This window comes from Schistosoma haematobium, chromosome 4, assembly GCF_000699445.3.
Source record: "Schistosoma haematobium chromosome 4, whole genome shotgun sequence".
Taxonomy (NCBI): domain Eukaryota; kingdom Metazoa; phylum Platyhelminthes; class Trematoda; order Strigeidida; family Schistosomatidae; genus Schistosoma; species Schistosoma haematobium.
The window spans coordinates 19,449,587-19,455,586 of NC_067199.1; the positions used below are offsets into that span (position 1 = coordinate 19,449,587).

General features: G+C 36.4%; 1 protein-coding gene across 1 annotated transcript in view; it reads left to right on the forward strand.

The window, feature by feature from the left end:
• Nucleotides 1-5,707, forward strand: part of ULK4_1 (unc-51-like kinase 4) — a 76,539-nt gene extending 70,832 nt beyond the window's left edge. Inside the window, exon 13 of the mRNA XM_051215896.1 lies at nucleotides 3,202-5,707. The gene's annotated coding sequence lies outside the window, so the exon portion shown is untranslated. The remainder of the gene's footprint in view (nucleotides 1-3,201) is intronic.
• The last annotated feature ends 293 nt before the right edge of the window (nucleotides 5,708-6,000 follow it).

Genomic DNA, 6,000 nt, shown 5'->3' on the forward strand with positions numbered 1-6,000 from the left:
TGTTGATAAAGATATGGTCGATTTGGTTCTGTGTTTTGTGGTCCGGTGAAATCCATGTGTCAACCTTTAAAACTGAAACATGCACTCTAGAACAACTTTGTGAATGTTGGCTCCGCCTTCCGGGTCATTTCAAGTGATATTGTTGCTATAGGTATCACTGCCAATGTTGGACTTGGTAGTTTCAAATAAATTTATCATTGGGTAGAAAGAAAAAATATATTCAGCAGTAATTGTCGCTAAATTGAGTATTAAGCGAACTAACTTATCTAGCATTTTTCATGGCATTACTAAGTATTTTTGTGGTTAGTGTAGTTGATCTATAGTTCACATATTTATTATTAGTATCGTCTACCATTTAAGCACATAGTGTTTCTTTATGCTAATTAGTCACATGATGTTTATCTCTGTTCATCGATTTACAATCTAGGCCACTTTCAGTGCATTTATAACTGGTATTGAGAACTTAAGAGCAATAGATACAAAATCTTGAATCGTCATTGGTAGAATTCAATTAGCGATCATAAATAAATAATACGAAATCAGTTATTAGTGTGAGTAACTCAGTTCTCCAAGAAAACAGTAGACGAAACAGCCAACTAACGTTAAAATTTCTGACTGTGACATTGAATGAAGAGGATTTGATTACTATAAATCCTTTCGAAGTTACACCTTTCTGACTAGTGGTGTATGCTACTTATGCCGATAGACATAAGTAATATGTCTATTGTTTCCAGTTACATAATATAGTTGTAGTATGCGTGAGTTTAATTAACATGGAAAATGTATTTTAGATTAGAATTTTCAATCGTGTAAGATAAAATTAATTAAGCCAGTGTTCGTTTAATGCATACAAACATACATAAGCACATCCATACATGTACACTTTATTTATTCAATTTCTTATTTATAATTGTTATCTGCTGTTTTTGTTTACCTAATGTCGATTTTTCTAAATCCAGCTTTTCGGTTGAACTTATGTATTCACGCATTTAACTTTCACGATTTTATTCAAACTTAATGTGTGCAGCAATGTTGTTTCATGATGAGAAGAAAACTCCTTATTCTGCTTTTCTATACTCTTATGCTTAGAAAGTTTCTGTAATATTAAGTAATTTTTTTAAATATGAAGATTTCTGTTTCTGAGATGATCAAGAGGATTTGTAGCTCGATTTGACGAATTTGAAATATTTCTCATTATTTATAGAATGTAAGTGTTCTTACATGACATGGTCACAAACCTTTTAGGTAGTTTCTGAAGTTTACTCTTCTTTATTTCACATTACTGCTACTCCTAAAGGTATTTTTCTACAAAATTTTACCATTGAATCCTTACAATATTTCATTAGTACGGAAAATCAACAGAGATATACTAGTTTATATAGTTCTCATTTTATCCTGTAATCTTTGCTTCATGAGTTTACCATTGAACAGAAGACAATTACAAACGTGAACTGAAACAAAATGTTGAAGGCTAATTAGTTCAGGTTTTGTTTGTTCATCTGATGAATGTAATGAATAAATAAAACGCTAGAATTTATTACAGTTTCACTTTGTAATTTCAGAATTCACATGTTTATAGTGATTTTTCAGTAAAGCCTCATTGAATCCTCAACTGAAAATAACATCTGCTAATATAAGAACGTTTGTATTAAAGTATTTTTATTCAAAAATAGTGGTTATTAAAACTATATCAAAGATTATATTTTCATTAAATAGCCATAAATCCTAGGTATTTATTGTTTACTTTTCTTTCTATCTAAAGCTTGTCCTTGAGAATCTAGTTTTACTAAAAAAACTGATGTTTATATCATTTTACTCTTATTCTCATAATAACGGGTAATCTTGTAATTTACTAACTTTGTTCAATTAAATAGCATTTTAAACCAACTAATCCCTTTGATAAGTTTGAATAATGTAATAAGAAGACGAAAATTATCAGAATTATCTAATACGTTATCGCAATACTATACGGCAAAGTTTATTATCACTGAAAAAACAAGGTTTATCCTTTACCAAAAACTCAAACATGTAAATGATTATGTCATGTCCCACAGTGTTTATCAATTTGCATGTGCATGTGGCTCTACATACATATGGAGGAATAATCGTGATGTGCAAGTCAGGGTATCGGAGCATGTATCTAAATGGCTACAGAAGCAAATCAAGTCAAATAACCCAATAGGAGTAGATGACAAACATTTATCTTCCTTCACTGCTAGACACGTAGTTGAAACAGGTCATAAGATTGGTCATAACTCAGCTTTTGTGGTTCTGTAAAAAAGATGTCTGGAGTATATACTAAGGTTTACTGAGGCCTTGATCATATGAAAATTCAATCCCTCTTTTAAGTATTTAAAAAAGTCTGTCTTCTTCCAACATCGGCTCGGATCTAGCATGGTTTGTTTCATACTGTTTCCTTAATATGCATGTTTCTCCTTACCTTCCATTTGTCTAGCTGGCCATTTTTTTATTTATCAATGTTCTTCAGAAGTATATGTGCGAAATGTGTCACGCTAATGCATAACTATTCTGATCATCTTCGTTTTCTGATATATTATCCAAACTAGATAGTACTACTTATTATACGTGAGTAGCAAAATACTTCACCCATCAAATAAAATTGAAGTTGACATTTTAGGCTTATAAACACACGTCAACCTTTAAAAAGTATTAGCACTGTGGTGTGTGTTACTAATGTTGGTAGATATAAGTAGTATGTACCACCAGTCGAAAGTGAAATGCCTGGAGGCAGAAGATCAAAGAAAAGGAAATAAGAACAAAGAATGAATGGTGTGGAAACGAAAGAACAATGAAGTCTGAAACGACTGACTGATATTTGTAAAGGAACAGTTAAGTTTGAGACAATTGATTGACATTTTGCAAATTAAGTATTTACTGTTTGGTCCTCAGATTATACTTAGAGATTCTCCAATTTTTAGTCCAAATACATTCGATTGTCCTCACTTGTGTTCCCGTTCACTACTGTACTAAGTTAAGATAAACACCTGTTACTTCAATTGATAAGATTTGAGTAATTCGCCACTCAGTAACAAACTACACAAGCTTGACATCCATGATTAATATACAATATGTTTTATCTTTGGATTGTAGAAATATGCCATTTGTTATGTTTAAGATCCCATAGAAATATCATATACTTTGGTGCTATAGTTATCTTCTTAATGTTTTATTTCTTTTCAGATCTTGTCATTACGTCTCAACTAAATTGATTCATGTATGTGAGTGCGCTCGCATTAATCTTAACTCCTCCCTGCTGTGTATCATTGAAGCTCAGAGAAACTAACGTGTCCTTCCAGTTGTATAAGAGTTATTATTGTTTTAATGTTCGCTGATTTTCCTTCACATTTTATTTATTTTTTATTTTCGTCCTCTACTTGCCTTCATTTTTTCTCAAGAGGACTTCTTTCTGAAAAACAAACTTAGTAAAACAACTAAATTTTGTAAATATATACATAAATGTGAGTATTTCTGCGAAAAAACCGTTTTTTGGAGCTGTAAACACTTAAAGGCATGTGAAGATACCCATCATCCCAATATATTGCTTCTATAGGAAATGTGCAACGTTCTGAAGTCAACATGATTTTTTAAATATTTGTATATGTTATGTTGTAAAAAATACACACATCTCCTGAAACAATTTGTTTCGGTCGTTTCTAACTATTTTAGATTTTTCTTATGCTTTTTTATATTTACACTATGAAAAAGGTATACATGTATTAATCTGCAGTGCATAAATAAAACGCTAATTGTACGAGCGAATTTTCGTACTGTTGTCAATAAATGTCATTCTATTCACTCGCACACTTATTTCCTGGTATCTCTCCTATAAAAATGTGATATAGGTTTTAGAGCGACTTCCATAAATGAAGAAATATAAGTTTATCATTGAAAGTAGGATAATTTAGGAACTTCTTGGTCAATTGTTATTTTTTCACATAACGAAAAAGAATATTTGCCGTAAAACTGAGAAATTTTCAGAGTCAAATTAAGCGTTCCAAACCTGATCGTAGCTGCTACCTTGATGTGGTGACCAAGCTTGCCTATCATGATGACACAACCGAGATATATTGGCTGAGACACATGATTTTTAGATCCTACCATGCAAGGTAGATCGGTTGGAGAATGGTATGACTAAATGCACCACCTTCAGGCTCGACGGCGAGGTTGTACTGCTGACTAGAAGGATGTGACAGCAGTAAGGTGTTTCCCTCGGACATCCAGCATCTGCGGTGATACTGTTGTAGCGGTAAATAAATCCCCTAAATAAATAGCTCTGTAAGTCTTCGACATTGGATGCTGACCACATTAGTTTTAATGGACTCACCTAGCTGAAGGTGCTCGGTCATGCATCCGCACCAGATCACGAGTGAGAACGCTGTGCTCAACTTCCTCTGCAATCGCTAGCCAGTCTAGACCAGTCAATTCTCGAATTATTGATAGCCCGTTAAATATATCTTCGAAACACCTTGCTTCTAACTTTTTATTTCACTAGGTGGGTGCGATTCACAGTTAAAGCGTTGTCAAACTCCAAATACCCGTGGCATCTTCGATGCCTTCTCACAACGTACAGGATTAAAAAATCGACCTTAAAATATCACAACACCTTACCCCACAGATTCCCGTCTCCAGCGGTAAGGTCCTTCTAAGTGCGGAGCTAACACATTGAAGACTTCCCATAAAAATACCGTGCGCGACCGACTGCAAAACGTTGTCCCTTGACGTCTGTGGTCACGCTTCCAGTTCTCTGAGACCACCACTAACTCAGTCTTCTCCTTAGAAGAAACATCCTTTCACGGTGTAAGCAGACGCGAATCGACAACCGCCCCCATACCTCTGTCAGCACCCGAGACCATCCTGTTGACGATTGAATTCTTTCCTTACCTCTTAGTAATTCTTCCATCCCGGCGACTAAGCCTTCTCGTTTATCTTTATCACCACGCACCACCAATGCTAGTGATTCGAGTTCACTCAATATTATCCCTGGTCTCCTAAAACTACTCTCTAAACTACATGTTGGAGCTTTCAATGTTCAAACCTTGTCAAATAGGACAACGGGTTTTTTAGTTAGAACTCTAGAATCTCGTGCCACCTATTTACACTGCGTCTCCGAAACGCACGTGCAGGATACAAGTAGGGTCATTCCTTTGACCTCACCTTGTTCATATAAACAACCGGCACGATTTACCACCCGAGTATATGTAGCCCCCACTACTACTCCGCGTGGGCTCGCTGGGGTATGTATAGCTTTAAGTTCTATAGTACAACAGGCTCCATTAAACTGGATTCCAATAGACAGTCGCTTGTGCGCTGTCCGACTTAACGGGACAGTAAGAACTGAAAATGTTAGGGACACACGCCGTTATCTTTGCCTGCCCTCACACTGATTACAGCTCGTATGAAGTTAAAGATGGTTCTTATTGGATGATATCCAATCTCACTCAAAAAGCTAAATGCTTTGATATAGTAATAGTGACGGGTTATATTAATGCTCAAGTAGTTAGACTAGACCAACATGAAAGACACTTATATGGGTCTTACGGCTCCCAAATGCCCTGGTATGGCCGAGAGTGGAGTGGACCCGCCCTCCCTCTCGAAATGCTCTCACATGGCCACGCGTATATAGCCTCTGCCAGGGAAGTCCTACTCACTGCCTTCTCGTGGCGGGGGTGTTGTTTACAAAAATGAGAGGACGGAAAGCGAATGTCCGGCGCTTTAACCGGACCCCAAATCAATGGTGCACATGGGCCCCAGTATCCTGAAGGAACAAATGGCGTACGAACCAATCGTTTGTCACCGGCTACCATGGGACTGCATCTCCTCACGATGCTCAATTGCCTTGTGGGTCAGACCTTTAGGTCCAAGGCTCGGGGTGTGGCCCCCTAAGAAAACCACCTGCTTCGGTCTGGGCACCCGGGCAGTATCCCAGCCTTCATACAAATCGAATGATTTATGTGGCGCATATGTAGGTGGTGCCTCCTT